Source organism: Emydura macquarii, unplaced genomic scaffold (assembly GCF_026122565.2).
Source record: "Emydura macquarii macquarii isolate MOO-44397 ecotype Brisbane River unplaced genomic scaffold, CSIRO-AGI_Emac_v2 contig_1348, whole genome shotgun sequence".
Taxonomy (NCBI): Eukaryota; Metazoa; Chordata; order Testudines; family Chelidae; genus Emydura; species Emydura macquarii.
This window is the reverse complement of record NW_027131485.1, coordinates 19,661,592-19,686,774: the sequence shown is the minus strand read 5'-3', so window position 1 is coordinate 19,686,774 and position 25,183 is coordinate 19,661,592. Positions and strand designations below refer to the sequence as shown.

Genomic DNA, 25,183 nt, shown 5'->3' with positions numbered 1-25,183 from the left:
TAGCCTAAGTATGGTTAAGTGTGCTTGTGACCTTTGGCATAGATAAATGGCCTAATGGTTATCCTTTTAGATTTTGGGGAATTATACATGTTTTCCTACGGAAGTTGGGACTTAACGGTGACTGCAGGGTACACTGCAAAAACATGGAAGTAATGATCAGAAAGCAATTCAGGCAAATAGTAACAGATTTTGAGAATGAGCTAATGGCATTAATATGTATGATATGCTAGCCTATAGAATACATGCACCCCAATATCATTTGGGCAAGGAAATTGGATTTCGGCATGGAAGGCTGGGCATTCACATGACTACTCAGGCCCTATGTGAGGGCAAACCATGATGTGGTAGCAGCTTTTTCATCCACTTTAGGTTTTTTATTTTTACATTTTGGGATCCCTTAGCTGTTTAATTGAGCTGAAGGGTCAAATGCTGAGTAGCTAGTCACCATCAACGTCAAGCAGTGAGGAAGCTGGACCATTAGACCCACTTGGCATATCCTGGGACAACGCTGGTCCTTTGTCTCTTACCCCTACGTTCTCAAGGAAGGGTGAGTATGCCAATTTAGAAAGCTTTGTAAGGAATGCTACCACAGGTACCCTCAATGCTGTATTATTTCCTTTTGGTTCTGTGGTTTGGAGCTTTTATAACTCTCATTTATATTAATAAAAGTCTAAGGCTGTGTGTTGTCCTTGGAGTGAGTGTTCTTGCTACATACCTCAGGGGTCCTTACAAGATATTGAACTCACTACATTTAATTCTATGAAGCCTGATTCTGGGACAGGAACCTTATTATTTTCTGGTCAGCTCAACTGGTGAGCCTAATATATTAACCCCTAAAATTCAGGCAACACTTGCAGGAAATGGCTCCAGGCATGGCTTCTTGGGAAGGGGTGGAGCTATTTTGTTATAAATACCCTTCTCTAACTTAAGTATTGATCTTGTGGCAGTGGTCTTGTGGAGTAGATTTAGTCTGGTTTTACTGGCTTTTGAAGAATTCCACTAGCTTGCATTAACAATGCTTTAAAAATCTATTTTCAGTTTCATAGCCCCTCAGTATTTATCAAAGTAATTTGTGCATTAATTAGACATCACTATTATCCTGATGGGTAGATTTTGCCCAAGCTCACCCAGTAGCAGAGACAGGAAGACATGTCTTCCATTATCTTGTTGTAACTACTAGACATTGTGGGATAAGATCAGTCTCCTGCTGCAGCCTCAGGAGTGTAAAGGGAGCAGAACTGCTTCCTAGGGAATTCGTCCACCATAGGGCTAACCTTATGCCATTCTCATGCTGCCACTAACATTACATGGCCTGAGAAGAAATTAGAGTACTCTGTACTCCAGCTGTTGTGGGCACCCATGCAGAACTACTGAAAAATAAAGCAGTTGCCAGAGCTGTTCTAATTTGTATCTCAACAGCTTCAGAGCAGCCCAGATTTAAGTAGGTTCAAAGGGGGTCTTAAAGCCATCTTTGCCTAGCGCAGACTTCCATTCCTTGTATCTTAAGAGGATTCACCATAGAATCTGCTTCTTTGTTCTCTAGGTTTTGAAAGATACCAAGAATATGCAGGATTATTCATTTTAATTCGATGACTCCACTTCAACAAACCTCGTAACAGGCTTGCTGCTTTCCTCTTGTTAGACTGCTTCATGTATCTTGAGCAAGGTTATCTTTGTCCTTTAGTTTGGGAAGAACTTTGAGATCTTCTGGGATAAAAGGCAGTAAATACAAATCTGTAGTGGTCTCTAATTTCCATGGTGCAGAAGAAGAGGACATGGCACTCAACAAGTCAATATTAGATTTTTAAAGCTTCTGAGAAGCATAGATAGCGTATTTGCAAATTTGCCTCAGTATTTTTTGATAATTGCATTATTAGTATGTAAATTTGCAAGATTCCCAGTATGGTTGCTACAGATTATATTAGCATGAAATCTCAAATTCATAATACCTCCCTGCAATCCATAATGTAACCTCTTCAGTCTATGGAGGTGGAAACAGTTGACATACTAGCAGTTACTTTACTGCAATATTGCTGCCATGTTACAGAACAAAGAATTGTTTTCAAGTTTTGTATTCATTGATATTTTTCCAGTGGAAGTAGGTGCCTGTGTCATCTTTTGCTTATTTATAATGGAACCTCTTTTTAAAAAAGTTGCATCTCCAATTAGTATTTAATACACTAACACTGTAAATGATGTACTGAATTAATTGAGCTTCCCAATTAATAGTTATTTTGCACTCAAGCTCCAATCAGGAAGGCAATTCTAGTGTGCTAAGTTTGGTACAGACAAATAGACTGCAGGTTTTAAATGGCGATTTGAATGTAAAGATAATGCAATATCTGAATTTGGCCCTTAATAACCACATTAATGCCAATGGAATGGCACCTGAACACACCAGGACTATGTTTGGACCCAAATGTGTCTTGCTGTACATGTGTGATCTGTGGTAGATTTAAATAAGCTAACTCCTACAGCTCAAAATCTCCTTCATAACTATGCAAATCTAACTGAACACCCATGTTAGTATTTAAATATCTGCCTTTATTTTTGGCATAGATAAGGAAAAATTATAAGGTTAATTTAATGCTATCTGACAGGAAACATTACAGTATTCTCCCCAGTGCCTTGAATCACTTGGAATATACTCTCCAAGGAGCACCAGCTGCCATCATCATCTTCAGACTGAGCAATCTAATTCCAGTATTCTCATGCTCTTGTGAAAGTGGCCACTCCAAAAAAGAGGCAAGGTGTTGTATGCATGGGAGTTAGTAATGACCTGCACAGTAAATACTTAATGTGCTTAAAGTGGTAAATATTTCCAGCAGTTCCAGGTAAGAAGTAGAGGCCCCTATAGACATTACCAAACAAAATAAGATGGCATGAAACAGGCTTCTACTATTCCCTATCCCTCATCTACAGTGTAATTAAATCCATTGTAGCATGTAAGCAAATATACCAGGACAATTCTTCGAGAATGTCTGGAAATATATGTTCTTTACAGCCCTATTTCAAAACAGGGCTCATGTTTGACAACATGAGGCATTATACTCAAGGTGATTTTTTTTAATGCAAGTTATTGGGAGGTCACTGGCTCAGAAGAGTGGGTTGTACTGTTCTTTGTTACATCTCTCCTACTCTCTGCTGTCTAATGTTGTGGGTCGTAATTAAGGGAAAGAGTTCGTGCCCTTTATTGTGGAAACTGCACCCAAGTGTGGTAAATGACTTGAAGGCAGAAGTAAAAAGGACAGAATCTACCCTACAGACATTGAATAATAGCAACAACAAAGGTAGGAATAGGGAAGGTAAGTACTAGATGACCAAATAAGCTGGTCTCTCTGAATCCCTTATTTGACAGACTTAAGCAGTCATCAGCCACCCTTATTTTGGCCAGAATAGATAGGCAAATGTAGTTCACATACCAGATTGCATTCACAGCACGGAGAGTTAGAAGCAATTCCATGCAGGTCAAGCCCTTCACTATTTGGGTCTGTTTAAATTGCAGCATAGGAGTCAAGTGGGAGGGCAATGCAAGTGTGGCTCTAAGCAGCATTTTAATTCCCCCAGTCCTGGGGCCCTTACAACAGCAAGGGATAAGCCTGAAAAACTGCAGCATTCAAGTCTATTCCCTGACCACCAAACAATACCCCAACATGCTCATCATCCCAAGGAGTTAGTGGGAAGGGAAGGAAAAGAGTAAAAGGGAGAACTGGAGTGCTGGGTAGGCCCATCACATGCCTGCCAGGGATCCTCCAGGCTAGAGGAATCTCAGCTTTTTGTTGGAGTAGCTTTATGGCTTCTCTGGGTCACCAGAGTGGTACAAACAGGTAATGTAAGAAAGCAGGATCCAAGCTAATTGAATTATACTAGTTTGACACCAGTCTAAAGGACGAGTTGGGGGGAATTGCTTTTCCTCAGAGACCCAGATATGTATTATTTAGAGATTGTCTAAGCACTACACATGGGCCTAGATAAAGCTTAAAGAAAAAGTTTTCAGCCTATGGAAGGAATATTTCACCCTGTTGTCAGCTATAGCTGAGCCAGGACACCCTTCCCACCAAAGCAGTGAGGTTAGGGGTAGAGTAGTTTCTTAGAGATTATGGTGCTTAGTCTATCTACTAGTAGTAGATAACTTAAGACAGACCCCTAGAAGTATTCAGTAGTAATTCATAAGGCAGTCCTGTAGTCATTGAAAATATCTCAAATAAGACAGCCATAGATACTACCTACCTCTATTATTCATTCAGGGAATCAGATTTGGTGACCTAACAAATTTTTTTGATTCCTTCATTGCAATAACTACTCTCTTCCTCACCAAGACTTTCTCACCCTAAAGGAAGGGTTGAAGAGTTTGTATTTTAAAGAGAGTTTAGACTCCTCCCCTTCCCACCATGCTCTGCTAAAAAGAGATGGAAGGGTTTTTTTTCTGGTTAGTGTTTTGATGGACTAAGTCTGCTGAGTAATAACAGTCTCTGCGTGGCTGTAAGGTAAGGTAAATCTTATAGAAAAGCTAGAAAACTGCCCTTTTTCCTCCTTTCTGAATGCTGTTTAACCTAACTTCAGAATAGTGGGGGAGGAGAGCTCTGTTTTGCCTTTCTTTCAGAGTTTCAGTTTTGATGTTCTGTTAAGCAAGCAAGTAGATTAAGCCTAGCTTGTGAAATAGTCTTGCAGCTTTTTCCTTAAAGCTGTTTCCTAATTCTTAGTGGTGGCTTGCTCTGTCACGGCTGGCTATATATTCTACTTAAAAGTGCCTCAAAGATAAAGGGCCTAAGTTAGAGGGATATATAAGAAACTCTAGGGGAAGTGTAGGTTTGGCTTGAATCATGCCTAAGTTATACTTCATTAGACCCAGGTTACCAGTAGGTAATTGATACCTTCTTTTACACATCTTTGAATTTCATACTGAATATATGGGCAAGACTAAGAAACCAAGATAGAATAAGTCTCCTTCCCAGGGGTCTGTAGTGAAGAATGCAGTGGGGAGGAATGTTGGTGTGTGGGGTAAGTAGGCTATCTTCTTCTTTAATTAGGACCATCGTATACTTCCTTCCCTCTCCTCAGTTGGTTAGCTAAACCGGGCTGGGTTTTGCTACACTGGCTGCTTGGTATGTCCTGCTGATGGCTGCTATCTACACTTTAAGCTTTTTTTTTATTAAAAAAGAAGTCTTTAGTCCTTAAGGTTACAAAGAGACCCTCCAAAATGTGATGCCACCATCACACCAGAGTCTGTGCACAGCTTGAAACCATCTCCTAGCTTTGAGCTGGCTCTTGGCACTGAAGCCTAATGTTTGCTATTTACATGTCTGCACTGTTGACCATTGAACTGCTACTCAAACCACACAATACAGAACCGGGATTATTGTGTTGGACTGCATTCTGCCACCTGTATTTGTATGGCGTAATATCTGACCTTACAAATACTCTCCTCGAAGTTAATGGAACCAAGAGTAACACATTACTATATTAGAATAAAGGTGACAGAATTGGGCCCTATATTTCATTACCAGCTCTCTGATGGCTTTTCTACATGGTGCCAGAAAAATGCTCTAGGGGGGTGTGATTTGTAGCGCACTTCACAAGTCACGTTCCTCTAGAATGCTTTGGTAGGCTGTGTAGATAAATCCTCATTTAGTGCAATTCAGTTTTGTCAGACCACTGCTAGTTGTTGTGGATGTAACATTGCACTAGTTCTGCTTGTTCACAGGCTTTAGTGGGGAAACCTCAGCATTTTGAAACAAGGGTGTACAGTGTGAATATCCTCCATATTGAGCTGATTACCATGGTTCAGCAAGGGGCGAATGAGATCCCATATCACTGTGTTTTCAGTGCCCAAGTTTGTAGGGCAGTGGGAGGTATAATGCTGAATATTGTCCCTGTTGTTCTCTGCATGCAATTTGGAAATTGACAGCATCTGTTTATTACTTTAATGTTACTGTGTATTTGTCAGGAGAATGTGCTGTTGAACATAATTGTCTATAAAACACAAACTCCCTGAGAGATTTTTGCCTACAGACTTACTACAGGTCTGCAAATATTTCAGTGAAACAATCAATCAACTGAGGCCTTGTTGATTTAAAAAAAACAAAAACTCATGTTAATGATCCTTTAGTATTGTCACTTTTATGAAGAAACTACTGCACAGGTTCATCCAAATCAATAGGAAGAAAAAAATCCCGAGACTAGAAATCCTTCCTGTGCTTTGTGTGGGAGGGTGAAATAAATTTTTGGAGAGAGATCTTTCCTATTCTCCAGGGAAAGAAACTCCCTGGAATACTAACCCTTTCCTTTTTTCCAGACTTTACATTATCTGTAAGAATATCCTTGTGTGTGAATTTTCCATACAAGTCCTCTGGCTAAGTTCCCATGTAATAGCTGTTAACTGTCTGATATATTCTCTATAGGGAGCTATTACCTTCCTTTCCAGGGGAACAGATTTGAAGACCTTGTAGTTCTCTTTAATTTCTAGCTGCATATACAAACATCAGAACTGTTTGCTCTCTTCCTTGCATTCCTTATGGGTGAAATTCACCCCCTGTTGAGGGTCTGCACAAATGGTACACACAATAGAAGCCCTATTTTGAAGGCTTGTGTGGGCCATAGGATGTGCATGGTCTCCTGCATAGGTGTGAATGTCCATCAGAAAAGAACAGTCTGACCTGTCAAAAGGAAGCAAGCTGTGACGGTGATTCAGGATGTTTACAATAGTTTTAGATGAAGGAAACCTAAGAGGCAAGATTGTGCCTTTCTGGTGCAAGTCTGCACTAGGAGCAGCACTGCTCAAGGTGACCTTGCACTGTATCATCCCCAGGATAAGCACTGAGTTGGAAATGTTCCAATCCTGGGAAACTTCCTGTCCCAAACTGAGATGAAAAGTCAACATTATTTTTGTGTGGGTCCATCTAAGTGTTTTTTTGTTTTTATTTTGAACTTTTTATTTTTTAGCACTTAAATTAAAATTCAAAATGAAAAGTTAGCTTGAACCAAAAATGAACTTTTATTTTAGAAAACGTTGAAACAGGAAATCTTGACAATTTTCTCATATTTTCAAAAATCTTTTGGAAAATTTCAAATTGGTCCATATCCAGCCTTTCCCGGGAACAACTTTGCTTTTGATAAACTTTCTGATGGAAAACTTAGTCCAAAAATTCCTGACCAGCTCTGGGGCACTGCCAGGTGGCTCACTTAATGTGACTTGTCAGCTCTGTAGTGCATGGAGGCTGCAGCTATGGCTCCATTTTCTCTCTCCCCTCTCATTCCCTGCCTTCTAGCAGAGGGTGTAGGAAGACGCAGTCCCTACACTGTCCCCCGTGCAGGGTCAGTGATTGCCCATCCCTTGAGCATGGGGGACGTGGAAAGGAGAGTCCTTTCCTATGCCCCCTTCCCTGCAAACCTGCACTAAGACCATAAACTGTTTAAGCCTGAGGTATGTATGTCAACTGGCATGGCCCAACCCCAGGTACATCTCCTGCAAGAGGGCATGGAAACCTCTCCCCACTCTGAACAGCGGGACACTTTGTTAAAGTTGTCTGGTTCTTCAATTGCCTGAGTAGGTGTTCAGGTCCCAGTTTTACTATAGAACACTCCAACCTAGGCACTTACACAGCTAAGTCCTGGCGGCTGGTGTTCAGGTGAGGCCAGTGCATTCTGAGAGGAGTATGGTGATAGGAATTTATTCTCCTTTTATCTAGAGAGCCAAAGTATCTCCTTATCTTATTGCAGCTTTTATTAAAAAAGGGCCAGCACTGCACCCACACCAACTTAAATTAAAAACATTGTGAGCTAGAGTAAATATTCAATAGAAACCTAGCTAAATGCTACCCTCGCATCCCCCCCCCCCCACATGATTACATTGTCATAAAGGTGGAGGGTGGGGGAACTATGTAGGGGCTGACATGGAACAAAATATAAAATACCTCTGGAAAAAAATTGAGAAATGATGGGTTGATGCTTATGTTCCCCTGACTTGGGGTCACTGAAGCATCTGTTGCTCCATAGGGTTGCGAAGTAATACGGGAGAGGGGGTTTGTGTTAGACACTCACCAGGATGAGTTCAAGGAGGAGATCTGAGACACCAACTACGTGATAACGAAGTACAATGTTTAAAAAATGAATCCGAGTAAGTGAAATGTGAATCCACTGCTCGCCACACAGCCAGTACAGATAGTGCAGGGTGGGCATAATGGGGTCAGCATAGCTGTATTTTGAGAAGCCCTGCTTGCAGCCCTACTGAGAGAGGACTTCACGTTTCCAAATACAGATCTTGTTGCAACGAATGTGCACTTTATAATGTGAAATGCCAGGTTGTCAGTTGCCCAAGGATACAGCCTTGTACTCTGCTTTGAGACTTGCAGTTTGACCTTCATGTCACATTATAAGTTGCACAGTCACAGAAAGAGAACTTATTCTGAGTATATGTTGTTCAACTAGCTAGAGAAGGAACAAAGCTGCTTCATTTCCATGTTGCATATGTAGAATGGAATGCTGACTTCTGCATGCAGCGTTCATGGTATTGACCCAAGATTCAGGCCAACTTTAAAGGGGCACAGCTTGACTGAAGTCAATGAAGTTCCAAAAGATTCAGTCTGTTTTTGTCCCATTATCATTTTAGAATAATAGTTGTTTTTAAGCCCAAAAGGGATCGTTAGATCATCTAGTTCAGTTCTCAGACTGGGGGTCGTGACCCCTTAGGGAGTTGTGAGGTTATTATGGGGAGGGGGTCGTGAGCTATCAGCCCCCTGTGCGTGCCTGAAAGATTGCATGGCATGGCATGGGGGGGAGGAGGGGGTCCATCACTTTTGTTGGGGAAGTGGGTGGTTGGTCACAGCCTGAAACATCTTCAAAGGGGATCCCAGCAAAAAAAAGTTTGAGATAGTCTGATCTCCTGTATAACACAGGCCAGAGCATTTCACCAAGTTACAACTGTACTGAGTTCAATAACTGTTTTTTTTGACTAGACCATAACTTCAGAAAGGCCTCCAGTCTTGATCAGAAGACATCAAGAGATGGAGAATCCACCACTTCCATTGGTAGTTTGTTCCAGTGGTTTACTCTTACTGTTAAAATGTGCACCTTATTTCTAATTTGAATTTTTCTGGCTTTAACTTCCAGCAGTTGGTTCTTCTTCTATCTATCTTCTTTAGATTAAAGAGGTCTTTGATAGCTGCTATTTTTTCCCCATAATCTAGTCAATGACTCGAGGCAATAGCTCTCTTCTAAAACTGAGGAAATATCATGTCATTTAATAATTGGAGAGCAAAAATTGGTGAATTTTGAGAAGATTTGAAATCCGTATTTGATAATTAAGAGGGAGGAAAATCTGAGATTTATGTAACTTCGCTAATAATCAGGGAAAGGCAAAATCAGGGTGGGTGTTTATATGGGGTTTTTAGAGAAACAAATAAGCAATATATATGCAGGTAATATATTCACTTATCAATAAAGACAAATTGATAAATCTGAAGTAAAAAAAAAAAAAGAATCTGAGGGGTGGTACATCAATTTTTGATTGCTGGAGAAAAAAAGCAGGAAAGGAGGGCATTGTATTGCCACGTTAAATAATTATCTAGAAGAGCAGCAAAACTCAGAGGATTTATATTATTACATACAAAACTATATTAAAATTTGCATTGTGAGCTTATAGTTATTCCAATAAGTACAGATCTGACTTTGCTACAGTGGTGGAGCTCTTTAAATTTAAGGAATATTTTTGAGGAGCCAAATCCTGCAGCCCCACAGGCAAAACGCTCAGTGACATAAATGGGTACATCTCAATAAACCAAACAAATGCTGAGGTGGGGTGTGATTCAAAAAAGGCTGAGAACTCCTGGACTAGAAGATCTGGTGGTCCCTTCTGGCCTTAAACCCTGAGTCTATGCATTTTGATTAAGTAATGACTGCAGAATCTGGTTTAAGCCTACATAATTGGACCTTCCACAACACTGATCCTCTCTGGAAATTCTTGCCTTTTAAGAACTTGGAAATAGGTTCCCCTCCAATGAACTGATCCTTGAAGCAATAAGAATATTTCTGTCTGCTGTAGGAAGGGTCACTTGAATTAACAAAAACAAAATAAAAGACACTCCCGTTGTCTTCAAGGTAAGGACACGTTGGTGATCAGTTTCTTAAAAATCTAGCGAAGATGGCAGATCTCTCTCTCAAAATTCTTTTCTTCATTACAAGAACTAAGCAAAAATCTTTGGCTTCAATTTAGCATTTGGTGCTACTGAATGCCAGTTAAACAACTGGAATGATTTGTCATCCATTTTACTGGAGTAATTGCTCATATTTGGGTGGCAGGTTTTGTTTCCACAGTGTTTGTTTTGTATATTTGCTTTGCAATGTGAATAAGATATTATACCTGCAAAGAAAAAAAAATTGCTTGAGGTTACATTTTGCATTACTTAATTTTGTACCTCCTTTGTTACCTTTTAAATCTATGCACTGGTATTGCTAGAATAGTTGTTTCATCAGAGCAGAACTGTACGTTGTCCTTAAAAATGTTTAGTGTTTGCTAAGCATAAGTGAAGTCATGGAAATCCTTCCATGGGCTCAACAATTTAAGTAGGAACAAACATCAATTCTGAAGCTGTTAAATCACTTCAAGAAGATCAAGCCAATCCAAATAGAGACTTGCCTAGTTGAACAACATACAACTGATGTATCAGGACATTCTGGAATGCCACATGTCAAATTTATATTTTTTTCCCTCTCTGCTGCACAGAGTCCTTTAATGTCCTTGTATTTAAAAAAATAAATAAATAAATAAAGTAACCTGGATTTTAATATAGGTGTTTATATGGCTGTCTGAAATATTGTGTATACGATAGAAAATACTTAAATGGAAATTTTATTCTTGCATGCAGTGGTTTGTGTGTGAGTACCTATTTATATTTTCAGATTAAAAAAGCTTAAAGTTAAAGATCAGAATACACATCAGCAAACTAATAGTGAAAATTCTTACAGGAACATTAGGATGTGTGTGTGAATTAAAAAGCCAAGAGATTGAATTGTCCACCCTGAAGACACCATCTCCCCTCTTCCTTTCAACATTTATTCAACAGATAATGCATATGGATCTTCTCCCATTATCTAGGATAATGTATTTTAAGGATAGCGGTTGTCATGATTTGAAGCATAAGCAAATAGTTGCCTAAATTATAAACTTCCTTCACAGACAGGCTATTCCATAATTGACCACTAGGTGGGGTTTCTTGCACTTGTCTTCTGAAGAATTTGGAACTGATCAGTAAAACAGGTGTTAAAATTAGACCGGTCACTTGGTTTCCTGGTTAAGGCAATTTGTAGGTTCCTATACTGGTATGGAAAATGTGTGTCACAGATCATTCAGTTATAGTTGGTTGCAGATACAAGAGTCTTGTCATGATACATGAAATCAAGAAAGTTTAGTGAGTGCTTTAATTTTATAATCAGGGCCTAAAAGATTTTTACATGAGAAGACAATGTGTCTAGTGATACTTGGCTAATTGGCCAAATCCTTGACTAAATCCTGGGAGAACAGCTTCAGGATGCCACAGGGTTGGGCCCTTGATTGCCTTTCAGTGTGCTGTTGATCTAATCAGGAATTTTCAAACTGGGATTTTTTGTGGCCCGTGCATCACTGCAAAGCAGGATGAAGTCAGCATAATTGATATATGGCTAACAGCAAAACATTCTAGTTCTTGTGATCACAGAAGTTGAAATTGCTATGGATAGATACCATAGTCAGTTTGTTTTTTCTCAGGCTATTGCTGAGGACAGAGTTTGTTTGTTTGAGAAGAGAGCTAGAGGAGGAGTAGAACTAATGGTGGGATTATGGACAATGAAGAAAGGGGCATTACTTGCTCTAATTCGCTTGGCCCTGATGTAAGAGATGCAGGGAATATTTCTACTTGTGTGGTTCTATAGAAAACTATGATCCACATGACAAAATTACCATATTAGTCATAAATGGAGATGTCTTCTTGATGAAAACAGCCTTCACCTAATACTCGATTACTGGAGTAGACTACACAGATGACATAAAATGTTGCATTTTCCTTAATGTAATTAATTTTAGGCCTAAGGGGTCTTAAAAAAAAAAAAAAAAAGTGTTTTTGTTTCTTCCTCCTGGGGAGAATATGTAAACAATGCTGCTGGAGAAATCTATGATGGAGAACATGATTGTCCACCAGTGGCATATCCATAAACAACACAACCAAATATTGTGTATCATCCTCAGTACATGTCCAAAGCTCCCTATGGCACTGTTCTTTAAAAATGTGGCATTAAAAAAGCATTTGCTACATTCTAAAAATCCTACTTAAGGATTAAGTAGCATATAAAAATATATAAATAAATTGTCTCAACTCAGCCTAGCTTATAAAGTGACTTGACTGCATTGCAGAATCACTAAAACATTTGGTATGACTTGCAGCCCCTATGTAGGAAGGATCTGGCACTAAAATAAAAGAGGTTTATTTATTTGGCAGCTATAGGAGTGCCTGCTTATGAATTAAAACACATTAATTGGAAATAACTGACAAAAGGTTAAAAAATGTAAATAATATAGTTCTTGGCTTGTGTGCCGAAGCTTGCTAGGCTCATGTGCTGAACACTTTAAGAGGAATGAATTCTAAATTCTGAAAGTCCTGTTGCTAGTTTGAGGGCAGAAACCCAGGAACCAACAAAAAAAATCAGTTGGAAGACTTCAACAGGCTTGGTCTGCTATTAACCAGATCCCATGCTGCACTTTCTAGATAATCACCAACACACTTCTGTTCACATCTGGGTGGAGTAGGAAGCTTATATAGACTTGAACACAGGTGTTTTGTACTAAAGAATTCTTGCCTCATTCATGAGCTGGATGGATTTTGTTATCCATGCTAACTGGAAATTCCATGTGGATTTAAAGTGAAGCAACAAGCAGACAGTGTTGCAGTAGCCTAGAGAGGAAGTGACAAAGGTATAGACAACAATTTTTCAAGGTCTTCAATTAACAGTTGCTCTTGTCCTCTTCTGCTCCTAATGTTGTCCTTAGTTGTTGCATCTAAGTTGATTATGAACTCTGAGGTAGAAACCATGTTTGTCTCTGTTTGAATAGAGCCTAAATGCACTAGGGCCCCAAATCTGATAAAGATCCTTGGGCATTACCATAATATAATAATTAGTAATGGTAATGGGGTCTTCAGGTAAGTGCTGAGGCCTCCACCACTTGCTGAGAATCCAGAACAGCAACAGTACTAAACTAAAGCCATCTTGGCAAAAGGTGATCATATCTCATTGATAAATAGGACCGACACTACATCTGCCTGTTCCTCCAAATGCTTTCCCAGTGCCGTTCAGCATCACTTCCATCTTATCTGGGTTAAGTTGCAGCTGGTCCACTTTCATTTAGATCCCATCTCTGTTAGCATTTGGATACCAAGGATGATGGCTGCAATATATGAACTTGCATTCTGTACATTTGATGGATCAGTGCCAGGAACACGAGACAGTAGAATCTAGGTTTGACAAGGATATCCTTGGCATGTTGAAACTACAGCTTAAAAAAGGGTCTCAATCCCTCCTAGCAGCTTTGCATGGGCAGAACAGGAAGGGTGAAAACATGGAGTCTTGTGCATGAGTGGCCCTAGAGGTTCAGTCGGCCAGGGCAGAAAACATTTTTGCCTCCAACCCAGAATGGCTGATAGCGCAATCCTCTTCCCCCCACCCTCCAACAGAGCAGCACAGCACCCCCTTGGAAGTTGGCACTGAGAGTGACTACCCTGTTTGCCCACCCCTAGATCCAGCCCTGATCCTGGGACTCTGGATGTAAGGAACTGTGGGTTAAGCAGTCCAATAGCAATAGGCGGAGATGCATGGAGAAGCATGTACACTAATGCTCAATGGAAGCCTTGGGTCTAAACTATCCATCTTGCACACAGCTTAGGGTACTGTTTATCTGGGGTCTCCTACACACAATCCTGCAACATAGGCCTATTGACAGGTGGGGAGGAAACTGGATGGTGGCCCAAAATATACATTGCATGGAGACCTGTAAAATTAAGGGCCATCCCTGATGCCATCTTCACTGTGCCTGGTTCTGTCCAGTGTTGTATATCTCTCTTCATTACAAGCATTTAAAATGCAGTTGGAATTACAGTAATTTAAATTGTTTGCTCATCTGCACATAGGTAGCAGGTAATGTCTGACTCTACAGGCTTTTTAGGGTATGTCTTCACTGCAATTAAAAACCTGGGGCTGGCCTGTGCCAGCTGACCTGGCTAAGGGGCTGTTAAATTGTGGTGTAGATGTTCGGGCTGCAGCCCCAGCCCGGAGCTTTGGGATCCTCCAACCTTGCAGAGTCCTAGAGCGCAGGCCAGAATCAGTTGGCACAGGCCAGCAACAGGTGTCTAACTGCAGTGTAGACATACCTTTCGTTATTCTTAGTGCCTTTTGGGCAGGCCAAGACTTAGAGATAGTCTTCAAATTAAGGAAGGGACCCATAATTATAAAGTTTCACATTTGAGTCGGTGGTCTGTTTTTTCACTTAGCAGTCACTCTTTTAAGTGTATGAAATCCTAAGCAAACAATGGATGAGGCTGAGATGATAAGCCAAAATGTGGTGTCAGTTGTAGAAGTAGCCTCAGGCCAAAACCCCGGACCCAAAAAACTGTCTGAACTTTAGAGATGCTTGGATGTTAAACCCCAAGCCAAACTTAACAGATGGGACCCAGTTGACATCAAGTTCTGGAATTGTGCAAGGAAAGCATCACATGCTTTCCAAAATAATGACTCAAATTTATACCTGGTAGAACTGATTTGGAACTACACCAGGAATGAATTTGCTCCATAAAATGGTGTAACGGAGGTACAGTTGGGATTTTATTATATTTTGTCTATAGTAGTGGTTCCCAACCTTTTTGACTCAAGGGCCACAAATATAATTTTTACAACCCTGAAGGGTCACCAGTCTCTGCCAGCAGCCTCTGTCTGTCCTCTCCTCCCCCCAGCCAGAGGGAAGGAGCCGCTGCTTAAGAACCCAGGCGGAGTGTGTTGCCAGTGCAGGCTCCTTGCTGCAGCCAAGTGGATGGGAGATCAGCACTCCCCTCCCCCTATCTGTAGCAGGGAGCACGGCAAAGCGCTCTGCCTGGGTCCCTAGGCGCTAGGTCCCTGCTGGAGCCAGAAGGGGAGGAGCAGTGAGCTGTCCTGCGCCGCCGAAAGTGCCCTCCCACCCACCCTCGCGAAACCCTGCTGCCGAAAAGGGGCAAACGGCGGAAGGGTTTCGGTGGAGGGCATCGTTCCCCCCATGTAACCCACCGCCGCCGTAAGTTGCAAAACCTCGCCACTGCCGAAAGGGCCCCCCCCCTTCTTTTCCCAAGTGATACTCGGGTCAGGTACAGTCAGGTCGAGTGGTACTTGACCTGACTGTACCTGACCCAAGTGGCACTCGGGGGGAGGGGGGGTTGAGAACCGCTGCTCTAGGTTAATACAGTTCTATATTTGAAATTTAATGGAACTACAGTCTATTTCACACTGAATTAAGAAATCTCTCTGCTTCTACAACTCATGTGATGCTTTCCCTAGCTGGAAAACACCTTAGAAGGGAAATGGGTACTATGGTATGTATCCCCTTTCTCATGTATGCATATAACCATCTGTTCTTCTCTCAAAGCATGAAGATTTCCAAAGCAACATTTTAAATGACTGCGAAAGTTTGATGTTCCCAAATACTACACTCAGTTGTAGCTTCATTAGCTCTTTCTCTGAGCTTGTTAAACTGGAAACTTGGCAGAAGCCAAACTCCTTTGGGCTTTAAGTATTAGCACTGAGATTTCATACCTATTCCTCAGCAAGATGTGCATTCAAATTCTCATACATACAAATGGTCTATTTTCCCTCTCTGATCATTTCCATTCACTTTTTCCTTATTTTGCACTTTCAGGATATATTGTATTTTACATTTTTTGCAGCTAATGGCTTTAAACTATTTAATTAACACCACTTTTTTACGAAGTTTCACGGCAGGAAACTTATCTTTTTGTTGTCACAGCAATGATAAATTGACTATATAATGCAGTGGGGTTTCTCATTCCTGGGGTTAAACTGACATCTGCTGGCACCCTGTAATAAAATGTAAACAATTAATGTGATGTGCAGGATTACATTATACTGTATCCCTTGCCAAGAATGAAGTATTTCTGGTTTGAGTGCAACATACCTTTCCTCACCTTGAATCCTTACTTTAAAAAAAAAGTCCAATAAAAACAACATTCTAGTAAATAAGCCTATCTGGGGAATTGTAAAGGAGACTCTTGATTTCTCTTCCCCCCCCCCCCCTCCCAATGGGGGATATTGTTAAGGACCATATTACAAACATGTAAGTTCTTTGAACTCTATAGATGCAAGAACCACTTCAACCATTATTGAAGTGCAGCCACCACTGGGTGGAATGTGCAACAACCACAACAGTTTAGATTAGGATTAAAACTCAAATACGTATTTTTCTAACCCCATGATCAATCTTCTAGACTATTGAATCACCGATACCATTGACCTGGCTCTAAATATATGTTTGTGTGCATTCATGTTCTCATTCTCATCAAGTATTGTCCAGCTCAGCATCTGTTTAGTCTGATGAATACAGAACTTGGAATGGTATAGCTACCATAGGCAATTCAATGGAAAGATTTGTTAGAGAAGTTTATTGTTTTAGAAGACATATTGTCACTCATTTAAATTAAAGTAATCTTAGTCTATTAAATTCTGCTCCTGGCTCTGGCATGGATTTGCATTGAAGCCTCATGTAAGTAACTTAAACCCTCTGCCTCAGAAAAATAGTAATAATTAAATTTAGCTGCCTATCTCCCAGGGATATTGTGAGAACTAATTAGTCAATTTTTGCACAGCACTTTGAAGATATAAAGCATGGAATATGTGAAGTATTCCCTAAAGAAAAGGTTCTATTTAGACCAAAAGGTTCTTATTTAGGCCAAATTCCAAAAGACACTGGCACCCTGTAAGTCCCATTGACTTCAACAGGAAGTGCAGGTCCTCAGCACCTTTTGGAACTCAGGCCTAGGGCAGGAAAATATCTGATTCATGCCTGCAGCCAGTAAAAAGCAGAAAGTGTCACTATTGGGAGAATGCAGCAATGCCCAATGTCACGGACTTTTTATTATCTGTTTAAATTGTTTCAGAGTAGATTAGCCTTGGCCCTCATTTCCTGGAATAAAGTTGTAGCAAGACAAAGAAAAATAGCTTAATTCCTCCTCTATTGAGCTACAGAATTGGCCAGAAAGAGGCACTGATGTAACTAGAGAGGCTGCAAAGACCGATTAGTTTGCTTTTTGGAGGTTTGTCTGATAACTTTATTTAATGGGTGTCTTGGTGTAGACAGTTTGTCCTACAGAAACACCAACTATCTACCTTCCTATTTCGCTGTAGCCACATCCATTATTCTATAAATGAAATATTTTTCATTTGACTTTGGAATTTTATTTCTTTGGCCATGGCTGTTCCAAATGGTAGGGAATCTGCCTTTGTTGGCTCAAACTTTCATCTTTTATGTGCCTCACAAAAGGGGACATGAAAAGAAGGCAGAAAACTGTGTGTGGGTGGGGTGGATTGAGGGAAGGCTGTTTCAATGTTCTTCCTTCACACAATAAGTGAAACCTTTACAGGAATGATACTCAGTAACTACCTACCTTTGCCTGGTGATGGGAATTGTTGTTTTGCTGCTTAATTGTGCCTGTTTACATAAAAAGGAATACACGACAGAATTTGGAGAAATAGTTTGAACCAGAGGAAAATTCTTTGGTTTGTCCTTACAACTCAATAGCTCATTCTGCTGATAGTCAGCCAGTTGCAGATCTTGTTGTTTGACTTCTTAAGTTTAGGAAAACGCTGATTTTTTTTTCTTCCAAGAAACCTCAACTCCCAGGTCCTCTTGATCGTTTTAAGGTGGCAGTTTTTTCCTGACCGTGTAAAAACGTGTTTTTAGAATGGTATTTGCAGTTACGTCTTGTGTATCAGAAACCTAACGTTTCTATTCTCCAGGAACTTAATTAAAACCTTTCCTTTCTTCATACTCTCGTGCCTCTCTTGTCTGTGGCTAACTCGAAGACACCGACTCACAACGTGCCAGGCGAGGGCACAGCAGCAGCAGACTGGAGGCTGCTCGTGGTCTGTACCGACCAACCGTCGAGAGCTAGATTAGAGCTGAAAACTCTTCGGCTAGCGAGGGAGACGCTGAGGGTAGCTGGACAGTCCCCGGGCTGAGGGGTGGTTTTTCTGGGGCCCGAGGCCCACCCAGCTGCAGTGGGGGACAGCCCGGCAGAGCAGGGGGGAGCGCAGGCCGAGGCCGGGGAGGGTAACTCGCTGGGGCGGGGCAGGGGCTGCTCATTAACCGCCCCGGAGCTGGGCTAGATCCCCCGCCCCAGGGGCGCGGCGCGGCGGGGGAGGAGAGCTGCAGCGCTGGGCCGGGAAGAAGGGGCGGGGGCGAGGACAGGAGCGGGCGGGCAGGGCGCAGCTTGGTCTCCGCCAGCCCAGCCCTGAGGCCAGCCCAGCCGCGCGGACTGCGCAGGGAAGCCGGAAACTGGCTGGGGCCTGGGACGGGAGCGCAGCGGGGCCAGCTCAGCCCGGGCGGCGGCGGCAGCAGACGGTGGTCCGCGCGCAGGAGGTAAGGGCGGCGCAGGCTGACGATCCTGTGGGACGGGCTGCTCGGTGTCCCGCAGGGAGCGGCTCGGGCTGCCGGGGACCGCAGCTGTCCCGCGCCCGGTGCGGGCTGCCCCCGCTCCCCCAGTCCCTCCCTCCCTCTGCTCCGGACCGGGGGCAGCCCGTGGGGCGCTGGGCAGGGGCTCTCCGTGGGCCTGCCCCCCGCTGTAGGGACGCTGGGAGCCGCGGCAGAGTTTGGCAGCTGGGCGCCGCCTCCCCGCGACGGTCCCGGGGTGAGACGCGCCCCGGCTCCTGCCCTCGCTGAGCCTTGGGGACCCCCTGGACGCTGCCCGAAAACGACCTAGCCGAGTCCGGCAGCCGCTTCGCTGCTAGACGGCGCAGGGCTCCGTAGCCGCGTTATCCGCCGTGGTTTAAATCTCTAGAGAAACCTGGGTGAGCAGCGGAGGCCCGGTGCCTCCCCCGGTGTAAATCAGCAGCAGCTGGGTCAGTGCCAGAAGAGTGGCTGTACCCAGCCCCAGCTTTAGCTTGTTACCGTCTCTTTCTGCTGCGGCCTCCAGCGGTGAGTAAGGTGAGCTGGCCGGGCGGTGCTTCCAGGGGCTTAGGCTGGGACCGAGCTGCTGCGGGGGTTTCTGAACGCTGCAGAGAAACACCCTCTTTTTTAGTGAAACCAAAATTTCAGGGTGCTTAGTAACACTTGGCGCAACATAGCCTCTGCGGCTGCCAAGTTTCTAGTTCCTTATAGATGTGTAACTTTGGAGGGTTGGGTAGATTGTTTTCCTCGTCTTTATGTTGGTGGTTGGCTGTAAACGTGTTTGTTTTGGGAGGGGTATTTTAATGCTTGGTTATTGAAACTATTTACAACTTTTGAATGTGTAAGTAAGAAAACGTTTAATGCTGGCTGTTTGAAATTTTGAAATGAGCTCTTCTTTGGGTTTGTCTACACAGAGGTATTTTGGATTAACTATTAAATCTGGAATTCACACCCTGCTGATGCTGAATTAATTTCCTTGTTGTAGACAATCCTTAAAACTGGTGGCAGTGGAACACTCTGTGACAAATGCTCAAAAGTGAAAGGGCATATCTACACAGCCATGTAGCTGAAGCAGATTAACCAAAGGTGTGAATTTAAAGTAGTTATAGCACATTGTTAGAGCTCTCCCCTTTCCCTGGGTTCTTGGTTTGCAGAGAAGAAAGCAGAAGGCCAGAGTTCTAAGTGCAGGCAGAGTTTGGGGATAGCAAGCAAGTATAAATCACAGTTCTTCACACCAGTAAAACATCCGCCTCCTTGGCAGGCTTAATTATACCTGTAATGCCCATCCCTAGTACCACACTTCACAATTTATGATCATGTCCCATTTTGAAGGGTCTGGGGGCTTAGGTGCCACCCTTTTTTGGTACCCCATGAGTGGTGGGGGCTAGGGGGAGTGAGGTTATGTTCTGGCCATGGTCACCTTTTCTTTGGCTTTAGTGTTTCTTTCCCTCACACTCACACACTCCCCCCACACTCCATCCCCCTCCCAACTGGTAGCTTGACCTTGTTTTGGCATCTGTCTGGGGAGAGGAGTCAGGGCAGAACTGTCCTTCAATTATACATCCACATATCAAACTCCCACTATACATAGCAACACTTTAACTATACCCTTTATCTTTTCACATAGTAATAAAAAAAACCAAACATCTGGCTGTAGGGTAGGCAGAAGCAACACAGTGTCTTTGTCCTTTGCTGACATAGGTCAATAAGGTTGCAATACACAGACAACATCTCGAAGGCCTCAGGTATTAAGAGGTCAAACAAACCCAAAATTCTAACTCAAGCAAACAGGCCTGAATATTATATTACTATCACTACCACACATTAAACTCCTGCATGGAAGCTTTCATTCACAAGTGAAGTGGCCTTAGTTCACATTTTAGATGTGATCTCCGTTCACTATGAAAGTGAATTCTTTACTTCTGAATGAGAGCATCCACAAAGGGGTTTAATGCAGTTTAACTAATGCAATTTAAATTCACACCTTCAGTTAATTGTGGCTTAATGTTCCAGAGTGTCCATGTGTAGACATACCCCAAGAGAAACCAAAATAATAGCATCAGCACCTAACCACTCATATTAAAATTCTTTATCCTCATGGCAAATCCCAAAATGTTGTGGCCTCCTTGCAGGTAGAGTGCTACCCAGATGTCTCCAGCTAGGTTTTGGGGGTGGTCTGGCTGGGTAGTAAAATTAGAAGTTTACAAATAATTCTCAAATGATCTGCAGCAAAGACCCAATTCTGCCAGATAAGATGTATCAATTTATTAAACGTTAAGCTATTTTCTCAAAACCTGTGCCTTTTCATAAGGTGGGGTAGCCATTTTTATTTTAAAATCATTGTCTCCAACATCCAATGTTAAATCTTGTCAGCCTATAATAGAGCAGTGTTTTAAGAGCCATTACAGAATTCTTTAAAAAATTCCAAGAGTGAGCATTGATCATTTATTTACAATTTTGATTATGAACAGTTTTTTCTTTTTAAAAAACAAAAACAAACAAACAAACAAAAACGTCTAGAATATAATTCCCATTATGCCAATTGTAAAACATCTTTTGTAGGATCCCTCATTTCAAAGTACTGATCATCTTCTGGAAGACACTTTGTGTAGATCCTTTATTCTCCAATAAACATTTAAGGAATCTGCACTCCCTTAATTTTAAAAATTGCTATTAAACTTGGAAAACTATGAACAAGGAAAAATCTTGTTGTCCAGGCAACCAAAAGTTGGTCTGGACAAATGATGTATTTTAATTATTTTCTGCACTGCACTTAAATTCTTGGTGCAGTGGCGCACCAGTGTAATCTAGCTGTAGGGTGAAAACTGAAGACAGGCTTCTTGTCTGTGTCCTTGCAGCAGTTGTCCCATGCTGTGCTGTGTGGATAGAGCACACACATAATTAGCCAAATGCACTTTCCCAACAACAGCATGGGCTCATTAGTAGAGAAGAGCCAGAGAAGGAGTTTTGTTATGTTTTGGTACACTAGTTCTCGTCCGATCATATCCAGAGATTAGGCAGGAGGGAAGGACAATCATTTACCTTCTAGGACCGCTAGATTTGAAATCCCAGTTTGTATTGGACAAGTTGGCTTTAGGAGAGAAATTCCTCATTTTTCCTAGTTCGTTCTCATCTGGATTCTTGCCCCACAAAGGAGAGTTGTCCCCTGCCCAGGCTTTCTCATGATCGTACATTTTTAGGTAGTTGCCCCAGGAAATGTTCCGTACACACTGCCAACTGCCCAGTTTTATGCATTCAGGATCGTCCTGGATATGTCTGTCTTTTGTACCATAGAGGTGACACCCTACCATCAAGTTTACAGATGAGTTATTTCTTGCTCTTTTTCGTTGTCCCTCAAAGCAGTGTCTGCTTTGGTTCTAAGATACAGGTTCATTGAAAATATATGCAGTAACAATTCGATTACTCATAGTTTTAATTTGTCATCTAAAACAAGGCCATTAACAATATGCTATTGTACACAACTGGTGAAAGCTTTGACTTTTCCTCTTTAACAATAAGTTGTAGTGTATGATCTTCAAATACATATATAGTGCTTATGTTTTTATAGCCCTGTTATGGGAACTTGTACATTGACTGTGTGGGAAAAAGCTGATAACATAAGGATTGATGTTTGAGAATCTGTTACCACAAAGAAGTGACATGAAAACAAAACAACTTAAATCATCTATACTTCAGAAACAAAAAACCTTTAAAAGCAAAAGGGAGGGAAAATGAGGGCTACATAGACGTATAAGAAAACTTTCACCCATTACCAGAATACAACAGCATAACTAGACGAAATGTGGCTGCCATGAGCCAGCAACCCCAAAAAGCTTCGGCACAAGAAGTGAAGAATAGGTTTAGTTAAAGCAACAGGAAAATGTACATGGGCAGCCAGTAATTACCCATGTAGGGAGGAGATTCTTGACCACTTAGTATTTTGGAAAGGAATCTGTTAAAGGGCAGAGAATCCCTGAGATTTTTTTTTAACCTATTAATGTCTTCATTTTGTATAGAAGAACAATCTTTTCTGGCACACTCTCCTAGCAAACTTAGTTTCACTTCTATTTCAGAATCTGAATTTCACTCAATAATACAAGTAAATGCTTTCTTTCAATGGTCTTAACAGAGGAGTCTTTTTGTTCTCTCTGATTAATTCTGGTGACTATAACTGTGTCAAATAATTGAGTATCTTTACAAGTGATTATGGTAGATATCTACTTTAGTCTTTTGTCCTGGAAGACTCTAGTGTTGCTGTTTAATAAATAACTTTTTATATTAAAAAAAACCCCAAACTCCAGTAACGAAAGGTTGCCGTGCTTGCAGATGGTTGAAAGCATGAAACGAAATACATCCCCTCTTGTCTGTTATAATCAGGAATCCTAAAGCATCGTGGTTACTGTCACTATGCTGTAAAAAATAGCAGTGACTGGGGGGAGTTGGTAAAGGTACAGTAAATGCATCTTTTCATTTGAGTCATCAGGGGAACTTTTTTGCTTCTGTGATGAAGAAAACAGTAGGCCTGGATTCATACAGACTGTGGCCATGTCTACAGTGCTTTTACTATGCCACTGTAGCCCTGTAGCATAGATGCAGACTACAGCAATAGAAGGGTGTTTTCCATCACTGCTCAGGAGGGTGGAGTTCCTACAATGGTAGCTAGGTTGATGGGAGCAGTCTTCTGTTGATATATTTGCATCTCCGCTTGTTAGATCGGCATAGCCACAGCGTTCAGGTGTGGATTTTTTTTATGCCTCTGAGCACAGTAGATACGTTTTGACATAAACATTTTAAATGTAGAGCAGTCTCGATACTTATTTGTATTGGTCTGGATCCCTTCAGGAGGGATAAGAACGCAGACCCATTTTGCCCTGCAACCATGCCATTATTTAATCAACTAAATTCTTGTAGGCAATTGGGAAAATCTATGTCTACCAAAAATGCACACTCCATTATCAAAAACCTAGTATTATGGAGGTGTGTTCATTCACCTTGACCCCTTTGCTTGTCATCTTTTCATCTCTTTAGTCAGCTTTTTCTATTTTCTATTTATCTTTAGATTGTGAGTTTTACGGGCTAGGAACTGTGTCTCTCGTTAGCATGTTGGGGGAGAGGGGTAATACAGCAAGTGTTACAGTACCTACAGGATAAGAGCAGTATTGGTTTCCAGTATCTGAAATTGTACTTACTGGTTTCTGAGGGTGGCACATTATGTCCTTTCTTAGAAATGCCACTACTGTAAATTCCTACATAGAGCAAATGCAAAACCACTTTTCTTAATAAGCTGTTCTCTCAATCTATTTATTGAAATGAGAAGACTAACTAATGGTGCAAACCTAAGTGGTGTATGTTGGCATGCTATCATTCTTCCACTGCTGCAGTTTGGTATGTTATCCTGTATAACCAAGTTAAGGGAGTGAACTTGTGATATAGAATTTCTCTTAAACATTCTTATTTTGCTGGACTCTCCCACAAGAGCAAGTCATCAGGAATGTTTTAGAGACTTCCTTGTCCTTGGGAGTTGGGGGAGTTCCATAATTGCCAGATAAATTTGCATGACAAGCCATTGGCATACTTTGCATTACTTGAGAGCTTCTCCAACATAAACTAAGCATTCAAGCGTGGAATAGTTCTTATTACCTCAACCCTTTCTGCATTGTGCCAAATTTATGTTTAGACATCTTTAATTTATGGATCTCTCCAGCCTTGATCTCAATATGTAGAAATAAGGAAAATACTAAAGAAATACTTTAAATTCCTCCTGAATCCTGCCACAGAAGGTTGAAGAAAGCAAATAGCTTATTTAAAAAACAAACTTCCACAAAATTGTTGTTCCTGACATAACACTTCATTCTGCAAACTCAATTCAACTTCAAGTGTCTTGTGCTAGGATCGTGTCAGAGTTTGAGCCAAGCAGGGCTGTGCTGAATCAGCAAATGTCTGGGAGACCTCCAAAGATCATACTTCCTGCTGGAAGTGGTGGTAGTGGTAGCACAATAGGTGGCAAATCTAGCACAATAGTGGGAGGTAGGTACTAAACTGCTGGAAGGACCTTTTTTCATATGACTCAATCTATGCAAGAGTGAGGTTCTTTCCACTTGCTATTAAAGATGCCATGGTAACTATTCAAAGGGCATTTTTTAATCACTTGTATTGGCTGAATTCCAGTTTGGATAATCACATTTCTCCCCTGCTGTTTCAGTGGGATTAAGATTATTTTTACTTTGTCTGCAAATTTAATGTTGATATAAATTGTGAAATTACTGAATTACATGCCGGTGATGGATGAAAGATCTCTATATATCATGTATTTACCACATTTAATGATGAAGTATTTTGAGATCCTCTGATAAAAAGCCTGTCTAAGTGCAAAGTAATTCATGGATGAAGATATCTGAACTGGTGACAGAATTCTAGTAGATCACTTTAAAATCAAAAGCTGCTTTTTCTGATTGTGGTGCAGGATGTGACACTTGGTGACACTGTCTGATACAGAACATTAATGCTTCCAGACTGCAC

General features: G+C 41.5%; 1 protein-coding gene across 9 annotated transcripts in view; it reads left to right on the top strand.

Annotated features, from left to right (window-relative positions):
* The first annotated feature begins 346 nt into the window (after positions 1-346).
* Positions 347-25,183, top strand: part of LITAF (lipopolysaccharide induced TNF factor) — a 44,476-nt gene continuing 19,639 nt past the window's right edge. For 2 of the 9 annotated variants that reach the window (XM_067551324.1, XM_067551321.1), the window contains exon 1: positions 347-547. The gene's annotated coding sequence lies outside the window, so the exon portion shown is untranslated. Of the gene's footprint in view, positions 548-4,443; positions 4,488-17,954; positions 18,638-19,134; positions 19,202-25,183 lie in introns of those variants that run through there. The other 7 variants (XM_067551316.1, XM_067551317.1, XM_067551323.1 and 4 more) reach the window with 6 other exon arrangements.